General features: G+C 42.6%; 1 pseudogene; it reads left to right on the forward strand.

Annotated features, from left to right (window-relative positions):
• The first annotated feature begins 6,042 nt into the window (after nt 1-6,042).
• On the forward strand, nt 6,043-6,616 carry LOC110142283 (large ribosomal subunit protein uL22-like; annotated as a pseudogene).
• The last annotated feature ends 7,074 nt before the right edge of the window (nt 6,617-13,690 follow it).

The raw sequence follows: 13,690 nt of genomic DNA on the forward strand, positions 1-13,690 counted from the left end.
GATGAATGTAATTGATATTGCATATCCTTTAAGGAATGCAATGTTTAGATTATATCTAGTGGTGGTGAAGAGCAAACAGACAGCTTTTCTTCCTCTAAGATCTTGTAATTCTTCCAAGCTATTTACAATATTCTATTAACCCAGTATACTGCCTGTGTGTGACAACATTGCAGGGTTTTTCCTGGCAGACGGTTAACTCAAAATCTAAAAGAATGCACAGATTCAATTGCAAACACGAGTATAAAGTAACTGTTATTTCCTCAGATTTTGCCTATCTTCTGTGTATGCCAGCTTTACATGGAATTAGTCTTGGGAGAGCTCATATGAGGAAAAGCATAAAAAAGGTAACTTTGTCTCATTATATTTCTCGTCACTTAAGTCGCTAAGTCGTGTCCGACTCTGCGATCCCATGAACTGTTGTCCGCCAGGCTTCTCGGTCCCTGGGATTTCCCAGGCAAGAATGCTGGAGTGGGTGGCCATTTCCTTCTCCAGCCTCATCATGTATCTCTAACTTTTATTTGTTGACTAACTTCTGAGACTAAAACCAAAGTTCTATTAATTCTATAGTAGAGAGATTGAATTCTTTGTTCAAATACAACAACTCCTGAGCCCTCAGCCTTATGAATTATTTATACCTCGATGTGTATTCACCCACTATCCTTTTCTCTGGGCAAGACTTGATGTTGATGGGAACATGAGCAGACCTAGGTTGCTCTCAGAAAGAATACATGTGGGCCATCTTAAGAAGCAGGTTTATTGAACAGAATTATCTCTGATCAGAAGTTGACTAACTAAACAGCACCAAGTAAATTTATGTCAATAAGTAGCCTAAAACTACCTGCTTTGATTTCTGTTCAGGCTAAAAACGTCTGTTTAACAAAATGTTATCAGAATGTTTCATTGAAAACAAATATTATAGGCTGCTGTAAGAAACTGTTCTGTCTAATTTCCCTGAAATATATCCTCCAATCATAAAAGAGACTCAGATGTATAGAACAGACTTGTGGACTCTGGGAGAAGGCGAGGGTGGGATGTTTCAAGAGAACAGCATCGAAACAGGTATATTATCTAGGGTGAAACAGATCACCAGCCCAGGTTGGGTGCATGAGACAAGTGCTCGGGGCTGGTGCACTGGGAAGACCCAGAGGGATCGGGTGGAGAGGGAGGTGGGAGGGGGGACCGGGATGGGGAATACATGTAAATCCATGGCTAATTCATTTCAATGTATAACAAAAACCACTGCAATGATGTAAAGTAATTAGCCTCCAACTAATAAAAATAAATGGAAAAAAATAATAAAAATAAAAAAATAAGGAAATTTGAAAAAAAAAATAAAATTTAAAACAAAACGAACAAACAAAAACTGCCAACATCATCATCTACTAAAAGTTATACCAATAGTTCCCCTTCACGGATCACAGCCTTGTGCCTAAGGGGCTTGCATAACTCAATGAAGCTATGAGCTGTGCTGTGCAGGACCACCCAAGACAAACGGATATTAGCGAAGAATTCTGACAAAATGTGGCCCACTGGAGGAGGAAGACAAACTGTGACAGAACCTAGACAAAAGCTATGACAAACCCAGACAGCGTATCAAAAAACAGAGGCGTCAGTTTGCCGACAAAGGTCCATAGAATCAAAGTTCTGTTTTTCCAGTTCCTGTGCTAACGTGAGAGTTGGGCTATAAAGGCTGAGCACCGAAGAATTGATACTTTTGAATTGTGCTGGAGAAGACTCCCAAGAGTCCCTTGGACTGCAAGGAGATCAAATCAGTCAACTCTAAAGAAAATCAACCCTGAATATTCACTGGAAGGACTGATGCTGAAGCTGAAGCCCCAATATTTTGGCCACCTGATGCAAAGAGCTGACTCGTTGGAAAAGACCCTGATGCTGGAAAAGATTGAAGGCAAAAGGAGAAGGGGACGACAGAAGATGAGATGATTAGATGGCATCACCGACTCAGGGGACATGAATTTGAGCAAACTCTGGGAGATAGTGAAGGACAGGGGAGCCTGGTGTGCTGCAGTCCATGGGGTCACAAAGAGTCAGAATGACTTTGTGAATGAACAACGAAAACAACATATCAACAGATAATTGGAAAACTTCTACTTCAAGCAGAGTAAAGTGTATGAGAACTTGTAAACTTCTGAGTGACACAGTCCTGGGTTTTTTTTTTTTTCATTTTATATTTTTTTTTCCATTTATTTTTATTAGTTGGAGGCTAATTACTTTACAATATTGTAGTGGTTTTTGCCATACATTGACTTGAATCAGCCATGGATTTACATGTATTCCCCATCCCGATCCCCCCTCCCACCTCCCTCCCCATCCCATCCCTCTGGGTCTTCCCAGTGCACCAGCCCCGAGCACTTGTCTCATGCATCCAGCCTGGGCTGGTGATCTGTTTCACCCTAGATAATATACATGTTTCGATGCTGTTCTCTTGAATCATCCCACCCTTGCCTTCTCCCACAGAGTCCAAAAGTCTGTTCTGTACATCTGTGTCTCTTTTTCTGTTTTGTGTATAGGGTTATCATTACCATCTTTCTAAATTCCATATATATGTGTTAGTATACTGTATTGGTCTTTATCTTTCTGGCTTACTTCACTCTGTATAATGGGCTCCAGTTTCATCCATCTCATTAGAACTGATTCAAATGAATTCTTTTTAATGGCTGAATAATATTCCATGGTGTATATGTACCACAGCTTCCTCATCCATTCATCTGCTGATGGGCATCTAGGTTGCTTCCATGCCCTGGCTATTATAAACAGTGCTGCAATGAACATTGGGGTGCACGTGTCTCTTTCAGATCTGGTTTCCTCGGTGTGTATGCCCAGAAGTGGGATTGCTGGGTCATATGGCAGTTCTATTTCCAGCTTTTTAAGAAATCTCCACACTGTTCTCCATAGCGGCTATACTAGTTTGCATTCCCACCAACAGTGTAAGAGGGTTCCCTTTTCTCCACACCCTCTCCAGCATTTATTGCTTGTAGACTTTTGGATAGCAGCCATCCTGACTGGCGTGTAATGGTACCTCATTGTGGTTTTGATTTGCATTTCTCTGATAATGAGTGATGTTGAGCATCTTTTCATGTGTTTTTTTGCCATCCGTATGTCTTCCTTGGAGAAATGTCTGTTCAGTTCTTTGGCCCATTTTTTGGTTGGGTCATTTATTTTTCTGGGGTTGAGCTGGAGGAGTTGCTTGTATATTTTTGAGATTAATCCTTTGTCTGTTGCTTCGTTTGCTATTATTTTCTCCCAATCTGAGGGCTGTCTTTTCACCTTGCTTATAGTTTCCTTTGTTGTGCAAAAGCTTTTAAGTTTCATTAGGTCCCATTTGTTTATTTTTGCTTTTATTTCCAATATTCTGGGAGGTGGGTCATAGAGGATCCTGCTGTGATTTATGTCGGAGAGTGTTTTGCCTATGTTCTCCTCTAAGAGTTTTATAGTTTCTGGTCTTACATTTAGATCTTTAATCCATTTTGAGTTTATTTTTGTGTATGGTGTTAGAAAGTGTTCTAGTTTCATTCTTTTACAGGTGGTTGACCAATTTTCCAGTCCTGGGTTTTTATTTTAGTTCTGACACAAACTGTTGGTCTATTACCCTCTCAAAAATTTGATTTCTTCATCCATAAAATAGCATAATCCCTGACTAATAATAATAGCTGTGTTGGAGATTGTTGTAGCTGAGATGGCAAATATGAAGTCTGGCTGTCTGAATTGGGTTCTCCCAGAAGCAGATCGTAAGGCAAGGACTCCAGTGAAATAGTTTACTTGGAAGTTCAGAGAAGGAAGTGGAGGAAGGAATCTAGTGATGGGGGGTAACCAATAAAAAGTATGTCCATGGGTCAATCGGCTCCCACAAAGGGCGCCCAGAGCTTAATTCTGTAGGGAAAATGGTGCAAAGCACATCTCTTGGGAAGTTCCCCCTGAGGAGTGAGGGAGTTGGGATGTTAACACCCCAGCTTCTGGGAGGCCACTGGTTGAGGGCTTCTCCCTGGGGTGTTGCTTCCTGAGCACTTTATCCTGCGCCTGAACCAAAAAGTCCTCAGGAATATGGGCTGGGCACTAATGTGCCTTCTATACTGGCACAGTGTTTTCCCAGGCTTCAGCAAAAGATGAGGATTCCCTGGTGGCTCAGTGGTAAAGAATCTGCTGCCAATGCAGGAGACACAAGTTCGATCCCTGGGTCGGGAAGATCCCCTGGAGAAGGAAATGGCTACCCATTCCAGTATTCTTGCCTGGAGGATTCCATGGACAGAGGAGCCTAGTGGGTCACAGTCCATGGGGTCTCAAAAGAGTCAGATACAACTTAGTGACTAAACAACAATAATAAAAGATAGCTACTAAAATAAAAAATTAAACTACTTCTTATTAGACGATGTTGTTACTGAACACTATACTTTCCCCTTTATAACATACTTTCTCTTCTGAATTAGTTAGCATAAGGCTAAGCTGCTTAAAAAAAAAAAAATCCTAAATGCAGTGGTTTAAAGAATGAAGATATTTCCTTCTTATGTATTAGTCCAGGTTCAGCAGGACGGATTCACAGACCTCACATCCAGGGAAGCAGTTTCCTTCTATCCTGCTGCTCCACAGTAGGAGCAGGAGGAGACCTGAGGGTAATGTCTTTGTTTATGTGATCAGAGCAGAATGTGCCATGTCTAGGTTCCAGCTAGAGGGAAGCAGAAAAGAGGGGAGAAGACAGTTTGCCCACTGCCTCAGGCTTAGCCAGACCCAGAACTGGCTGTATCATTCCTGCTCTCAAGAGAGAGCTTGGTCATGAAGCTGTGTCTCACTGCAGGGGAGCCTGGGGACGCCAGCCAGCTGGGTGATCAGTGTCCAGCGACAGGTCAGTTACTACGGGAAAGGGGAGAAGGGGGCTCAGTGTCCAAGCAGCACTGTCTGTCACATCTTGGTAGTACAGCATCTATTTTAGGCTTGATTGAGCTTCTTGTAAGTCTCACTAACCACTGAGAGAGGACAGGATGTGAACCTGTCCACCTATCTGGTGTCTTTCACTGAAGTTGAGTCACAGAGCTATTTACATACTATTGACAAGTGCTCGGATGTCACCACCTATCTGCTCTTCACCACGTCTTCTTCACGCAACCATGCACTTACCCAGCATTTTTCCTGCTCTCACTCCTATCTTTGCAAGTTCGTAGACTTGTGTCTTGGCTTTTCAACGTGTGTGCTAAGTTGCTTCAGTTGTGTCCGACTCTTTGAGACCCTATGGATTGTAGCCTTCCAGGCTCCTTTGCCCATGGGGTTTTCCAGGCAAGAATACTGAGTGGGTTGACATTTCTTCCGCCAGAGGATCTTCCTGAACCAGGAATCGAACTTGTGTCTCTTATGTCTCCTGCATTGGCAGGCAGGTTCTTTACCACTAGTGCCACCTGGGAATGATATTTCTATAGCGTATATTTGAATGGAGGCTTAGCTAATTAACTGATTTCTTGCCTCTCTTCTTCCCCCTACTGAATAAACTCACTGCTTCATTGATTGGAAAGGAGAGTGAAAGGGAAATGAATGAAAGTCACCACAGGGAGTCCTACAATTCTATACATAATAAATTATAAGAATAAATACATTTAATAAATTCTAGAAAGTAAAATGTCTGAAAATCCCCAGTCTGTGATGTGTGATACATCACACAGGGATTCTGTTCTCAGATCATAAGCAATGGCATACAATCTGGAGCTATATTTTAAGAAAATGCTGCTTTTGGGGGCTCTAAGCTACCTAGAGAAGAAGAACTAAAGAGCCTCTTGATGAAAGTGAAAGAGGAGAGTGAAAAAGTTGGCTTAAAGCTCAACATTCAGAAAACTAAGATCATGGCATCTGGTCCCATTCACTTCATGGCAAATAGATGGGGAAACAGTGGAAACAGTGGCTGCCTTTATTTTTCTGGGCTCCAAAATCACTGCAGATGGTGATTGCAGCCATGAAATTAAAAGATGCTTACTCCTTGGAAGGGAAGTTATGACCAACCTAGACAGCATACTAAAAAGCAGAGCTAGCTTTTCTGGTAAGCGGCCTGAGCTGACCCTTAAAAATGGTGCGCTATTCACTCGACCCAGAAAACCCCACAAAATCATGCAAATCAAGAGGTTCAAATCTTCGTGTTCACTTCAAGAACACTCGTGAAACTGCCCAGGCCATAAAGGGTATGCATATCCGAAAAGCCACCAAGTATCTGAAGGATGTCACTTTAAAGAAGCAGTGTGTGCCCTTCCGTCGTTACAACGGTGGAGTTGGTAGGTGTGCACAAGCCAAACAGTGGGGCTGGACGCAGGGTCGGTGGCCCAAAAAAAGTGCAGAACTTTTACTACACATGCTCAAAAATGCAGAGAGTAATGCTGAGCTTAAGGGCTTAGATGTAGATTCTCTGGTCATTGAGCACATCTAAGTGAACAAAGCCCCCAAGATGCGGCGCAGGACTCACAGAGCTCATGGTTGGATCAACCCCTACATGAGCTCTCCCTGCCACATTGAGATGATCCTTACTGAAAAAGAACAGATTGTTCCTAAACCAGAGGAGGAGTTGGCACAGAAGAAAAAGATATCCCAGAAGAAACTGAAGAAACAAAAATTTATGGCCCGGGAATAAATGCCACAGAAAATAAATGCAAATAAAAGTTAAAAAAAAAAAAAAAAGCAGAGATATTACTTTGCCAACAAAAGTCCATCTAGTCAAGGCTATGGTTTTTCCAGTGGTCATGTATGGATGTGAGAGTTGAACTATAAAGAAAGCTGAGCACCAAAGAATTGATGCTTTTGAACTGTGGTGTTGGAGAAGACTCTTGAGAGTCCCTTGGACTGCAAGGAGATCCAACCAGTCAATTCTAAAGGAAATCAGTCCTGAATATTCATTGGAAGGACTGATGCTGAAACTGATGCTCCAATACTTTGGCCACCTGATGTGAAGAACTGACTCATTGGAAAAGATCCTGATGTTGGGAAAGATTGAAGGCGGGAGGAGAAGGGGACAACAGAGGATGAGATGGTTGGATGGCATCCCGGACTCAAACGACATGAGTTTGAGCAAGCTCTGGGAGTTGGTGACGACAGGGAAGCCTGGCATGCTGCAGTCCATGGGGTCGCAAAGAGTCGGACACGACTGAACGACTGAACTGAACTGAACTGAAGCTACCCAGATGGTGGGTGCTGGCCCAAGATGCCTGTTCCTTGAGGGGGGATGGTCTCCTCTCCCAGGGATCTATTGCTCTTCTGTAGTGACCTGAGCAGAAGGCTGTTCAGTCAGTCTGATGGAAATCTCAGTGTCGGTTCTCAATAGGTTCCTAGAGCAGTGATGGGGGAGACGATCTTTCACCGTCCAATCACATAGGGCTGTCTGGCGCGTATGTGACATGCGGCAAAGCTCTTCTATCTACTGCTTGCTTGGCGCTCCATCGGTGATGGAGGAAGCAGGAAAATGGCGTGTGGGGTGGAAGGGGAGGTTGCATTAGGTTGACTGTGGAAAAGCAGATTTTTACCCCTTGGCCTTTGGGTGGGGCTGTTAGGAGCTCAGGGAGGAGGGGAGGTGGGGTGTACTTATTCTTATAATTTATTTTTATGGAATTGTAGGGCTCCCTGTGGTGACTTTCATTCATTTCCCTTTCACTCTTCTTTTCAATCAATGAAGCAGTAGAGTTTATTCAGTAGGAGGAAGAAAATAGGCAAGCAATCAATTAATTAGCTTAGAAGCGGAGAGGGCTTCTGTGACTCTATCTGCCATGAGATGTAGGGGACTGCTGGAGGGGGCTTCTTAAGTTAGAGATTACAGGTCCCCACAAACATGGGCCGGTGAGAGACCCTCCCCCCAACCCCATTCTTGCCTTTTTAATGGTGGCCAGGCTCTTTCTCCCAGCAACATCAGCTTGCAGATAGTACCACCTTGTGATTATAAAATAATTTTTAGTCAAGTGATTGGTGAAACTCCAGTTAGGCCCTGTGATTTAAGGAGATTGATGCATGATGTAAGAAAGTGTGAGATTTTTGAAATTTGACTATAAAACTTGAGAATCTCATAGGTGTATTTCAATCACCTGCATAATTTCTGTCCTCATAATCATGAATATTTGAGAATTGGCTAGTCTTTGTTATGTATGTGGTGTACTCTTTGTCTAATGATTATCTATCTGAGTCTTTGACTAACCAACCCTTTCAAAAACTGTCTTCCTCCCAAGCTTTTGGATTAGAGAAGAATGTTTATGATCCTTTGGCCTCATTCTGTTGTGTTGATTTTATGACAATTGTGTGCCTTCTAACTCTCTATCTATCACATCAGTGAGATGAAATATCTTGACAAGAGGGACAAACTTACAACTTTTTGTTTCTAGGAACAAGTCTTGCTCCTGTTGATACTCAATGAGTGTGTGTTGATAATGTCATTATGATTTATAAAGCAGAATGTTTCCCCCTTTGCTTCATTTCTTAAGCCCCTTTTCATACATACGAGGCATCTAAAGATATTTTACAGAACTATCTAGGTTTCCCTACAGTTTCCTTTCATTAAGTCCCATGTGATCTGGAAATGCATTTCTCAGACTAGCCAGTGTACCACACAAAGTCCTAGGAACTTCCTTTGGGAATCCAGGGATTTAGGCTTTGGAGGGAGTAGTTTGAGTTGATGAATTAATAGAAACTCTTCTAAATTTGTCCAACTCAACCTTCTACTCCTTTCTAAATAATTTATTGAGGGTATAGAATTCCTCCCGCCTACCCCATGAGATATGGCCTCACATACTTTGCTACTCTTTGAAGCACAGTTGTTCCCCAGTAGTTCATTCTTAGCATTTCAAAGAAGCTTCAGATGTTTTCCTTAGGTTTGTTAATCACAGAGGCATTATAAAACCTTTCCAGACAAACTCCACCTGGCCTCTTCTTATTTGGTCCTTCCGTAACTCTGATTACTCAGCATTTGTGTGCTTCTCTGCTTATGTTTGGAAACTTGCAGATTGGTAGAGAGAACATTTCTTTAGTCAGAGTTATCCAAAGTCAACTAACATAACAATATACATGAAATGCAGTGGTCGCCACTGCCTGGCACTAGAACCCATTAAAATGTGAAACATCACAAGCTTTGGGGACCTTTTAATAATCTCTGCTCAATTTTGGAAAACCATTTAATGCCACTCTAAAACATTAAAACTTGCAGTTTAGGTTTGAGATACTTAAATGAGTAAACAAAGCCCTAAGTGGAAGCCTGATATAAAATACTTTTTGTTGTTTATCCATTCCAAATGTAATAGTTTGCATCTACTAACCCCACACTCCCAGTCAGTCGCCCTCCTTTGCCCCTTCTCACCTGGCAACCACGAGTCTGTTCTCTGTGTCTGTGAATCTGTGTAGCACAGGGAACTATATTCAACCTCCTGGGATAAACCATAATGGAAAAGAATATAAAAAAAGATATGTATGTGTATAACTGAGTCACTTTTCTGAACAGCATTAATTAGTACAAAACTGTAAATCAACTATACTTCAATTTTTTAAAAAATTTACTTTTTGGCTTGTTAAAGATAAGGTCAGAGAACCACAGAGTATTTAGAACAGGATCTTAGTTCTAAAATCAGCTGAATCTTGACAGAGTATCTGACAGAGGCATCTGTTTATTGGGCTTATTAAGTCGATGTAAAGAATCTTAATTTTGAAGGGCATTAAGTACTTTCTCACAGAACATGGCTGAGAATGAACATCTTCGGTATGCTAGTTATTTTATTTTGCAAATGTTAAGTCAATGCATTTCATTTCCATCCCTTCCCAGAAATCGTTTTTCATTCAAAGTCTTCTCTTTCTAAAGCTGAGTCTTGAGGTCTAGAGTTCCAGGATGAGAGGCTGGCGCTGGGCTTCTTTAGTAAGACAATAGGGTTGACTGCAAGGCTTTTTGAAGTTGAGGGTTTTTTCCCAGCTTGTTTAGCTGTGATTGAACTTACTATAAAGAAAATCTGGGAAACCTGGGTCACAGAGTTTTCCCATAGTGAAGAGGAGATACCTTCCCCTGTGGTATCCGAGCCAGACTTCCAAGGTGATGATAGTGGCAAAGAACCCACCAGCCAATGCAGGAGGCTAAGAGACGTAAGTTCTAGCCCTGGATCGAGAAGAGCCCCTGGAGGAGGGCATGGAAACCCACTCCAGTATTCTTGCCTGGAGAATCCCATGGACAGCGGAGCCGGGTGGGCTACAGTCCATGGGGTTGCAAAGAGTCGGACACGACTGAAGCAACTTAGCACACACACATGTGGCATCTGAGCCATGTCCTTCCTGGAGCTTTCCTGGAAGAGGAGGGGCTGTGTTAAATAGCTGTGTGGGAGGCTATTCCATCATTGGAAGGCGATTGCCTTTTGAGCTAACATGGGACTCAGCCCTGACAGACAGAACTTGGCTGTGCAATGTCCCTAGTGGGATGCTCAAAGTTTAGCTCTTCCAAAGACCCCTCCCCCAACCGTTGTTGCATAAATAAGTCCAAGGAGCTCTTGAAATTCTGAAAGGGGAACAGGCAAAGTGGTTAATTTGAGAACTGTTGGGCTTTCCCTATGTCCCAGTTTGAGACTGTCCTAGTTTACCCCAGGTGTTCCCCTGTAATTATAATATACCTTCCTGTCGCTCTTGTGAGTGTCTCAATGTGGCTGATAAATTTTATCGTCAGCCTCGCCGTGGAGCCTGCTGAGATGCAACAGGCTCTGAAGAAGAGCAGGAGGTGGGCTATGGGGCCAGATGGTTAGATGTAGGAAATGCCATAACGTTGGCCGCCTGCAGCCCTGCTGGGAGCTGAGCTCAGGCTCTGTCGGCCAGGGAATGCTGCCACATTTATAGTCAGCTAAGAGACCGGCTCAAGGATGACTCCAGCTCAAAGTGTTCATGACACAGTGCAAAGCTTTTTTTGTTTTTGGTTTGTTTGGCCACACCTCATGGCTTGCAGGATTTCATTTCCCTGACCAGGGATCAAACCCATGCCCTGCAGTCAAAGTGCTGAGTCCTATCCTCTGGATTGCCAGCGAATTCCAAGTACAAGTCATTTTTGATTCTCTCATTTTCAACATCTAATCTATCAACAAATACTAAATTTTCTGCTTTCAAAACACCCTTTAAACCATTTTCTCATATTCATCTCCTTCGCTACCTCTCTATTTCAAGCCACTGTGATCTTTCACCCAGATTCTTGTAATAGTCTTCTCATCTGTATCCTCTTTTCCATTTTTGGTCCTCTCTAGTCTTTTTTTCCCCCCTTACAGTGCATGGAGTGTATATAAATCAGATCACATCATTCTCTTGCTTAAAATACTTCAAGGACTATCCTTGTCTTAGAATAAAGTCTAACTTTTTTTTTAAACCCCATAACCTTATAGCTCTAAATTAGGAGCTATAAACTCAACCCCCCCATGGAGGTCACACTAGCAACACAAATGAATGAAAAAGGCTAGGTTGAGACAATGGTGAACTTGAGGTCACAGGCCTTGTCTTGAGACAACCATCACCTTGAGGGATAGGTCCAGCTGATGGTTGCCACGTAAGGATACAGGCCCACTGCTGACAAATCTTGCAATTTTTTTGCAAATTCAGAAATTATTATGCAATATCTCCTTATTTTCAACTTTTGGCAGATAATAAACACACACGCATGAACAGACACACACACACACACCCAGAGCTGTGAACCAGATCCAGGCCTGAGACCTCTGTTCTACATGACTGGACTCAGTGTAGCTTTCCAAACTCCTCTCTCCTATGCTCTGTCCTGCTGTGGCCTTGTTTATGTTTCTTGAAGGTTCTGTGCTGTCTTCCACATGAGAGCCTTTGGACATGGATTACTTCTCCCTACTATAGTCTGCATGGCCTTCTTCCCTCCAGGTCTTGGGTTAAAACAGCAGTTCCTCAAATAAGCCTTCTCTTACAAGAGTCCTCAATTTAGCTCAGGTTACCTGGAATTCCAGAAAAACATCTACTTCTGCTTCACTGACTACGCTAAACCCTTTGACTGTGTGGATCACAACAAACTGTGGAAAATTTTTTAAGAGATGGGAATACTAGACTCCCTTACCTGCCTCCTGAGAAACCTGTATGCTGGTCAAGAAGCAACATAACTCGACATGGAACAATGGACTGGTTCAAAACTGAGAAAGGAGCATGTCAAGGCTGTATATGGTCACCCTGCTTGTTTAAATTCTCTGCAGAAACCCAGATGCCCATCAGCAGACGAATGGATGAGGAAGCTGTGGTACATATACACCATGGAATATTACTCAGCCATTAAAAAGAATTCATTTGAATCAGTTCTAATGAGATGGATGAAACTGGAGCCCATTATACAGAGCGAAGTAAGCCAGAAAGATAAAGACCATTACAGTATACTAACACATATATATGGACTTTAGAAAGATGGTAACGATAACCCTATATGCAAAACAGAAAAAGAGACTCAGATGTATGGAACAGACTTGTGGACTCTGGGAGAAGGTGAGGGTGGGATGTTTCAGGAGAATAGCATTGAAACATGTATATTATCTAGGGTGAAACAGATCACCAGCCTAGGTTGGGTGCATGAGACAAGTGCTCGGGCCTGGTGCACTGGGAAGACCCAGAGGGATGGGATGGGGAGGGAGGTGGGAGGGGGGACTGGGATGGGGAGTACATGTAAATCCATGGCTGATTCATATCAATGTATAACAAAAACTACTGTAATGATGTAAAGTAATTAGCCTCCAACTAATAAAAAATTAAAAAAAAAAAAAAAAAAGAAACCAATTTAAAAGAAAAAAAAAAAAAATTCTCTGCAGAGTACATCATGAGAAATGCCAGGCTGCATGAATCACAAGCTGGAATCAAGATTGCTGGGAGAAATATCAATAGCCTCAGATATGCAGATGTTGCCACTCTAATGGCAGAAAGTGAAGAGGAACTAAAGAGCCTCTTGATGAAGGTGAAAGAATGAGGGCAGGAGGAGAAGGGGGCAACAGCAGATGAGATGGTTTGATGGCATCACCAACTCATGAGTTTGAGTCATCCATGGACTTGAGTTTGAGCAAACTCTAGGAGATAGTGTAGGACAGGGAAGCCTGGCATGCTGCAGTCCATGAGGTCGTAAAGAGTCAGACACGACTTAGCAACTGAACAGCAACCAAGACAAGGACTATATGAAGCTGTACTTGCTAGGTATCATTCCTGGGCAGTGAGATTAAAGATGAGAGGAAGGAGAAAGGATGGGGAGCATGTGAGGTGGAGCAACTTAGTGCTGACCATGTGCTATGATGAGCCCTGTAGGGATGTATGTAGCTGGCCCCAAGGGTGGGCTGCATGGATGGACAGATAATCAGTGGGGATCACCAATCTGGAGCTTCTTACAGTGACATCTTGGATTGGGATTTCTCGGACAACCTGAGTGAGGTACATTTGCTCATCAAACCTACCTAAACTTGGCTTATGGTAATGAACTCTCAGCACAGGCTATCTTTTTCCCTTGTCCAGCCCAGGCCAAGATAGATAAGCTTCCTTCTTATTTCCCTATGTCTGCTATTTTCTTTTCTTGAAGTTCAAGTGTCCTAGCTTTATTCAGGGGTCTCACTTCCAGATCTTAATCTCAGAGATCTGAGGCTTCATATCCTATTTCAGTAAAAAAGATCTCTTGATTTTCGAGACTAATAACCCCCTTCTCAAGCCCCAGGGATCTGATTGTCAGTTGACA

This window comes from Odocoileus virginianus, chromosome 19 (assembly GCF_023699985.2).
Source record: "Odocoileus virginianus isolate 20LAN1187 ecotype Illinois chromosome 19, Ovbor_1.2, whole genome shotgun sequence".
NCBI classification, from domain to species: domain Eukaryota; kingdom Metazoa; phylum Chordata; class Mammalia; order Artiodactyla; family Cervidae; genus Odocoileus; species Odocoileus virginianus.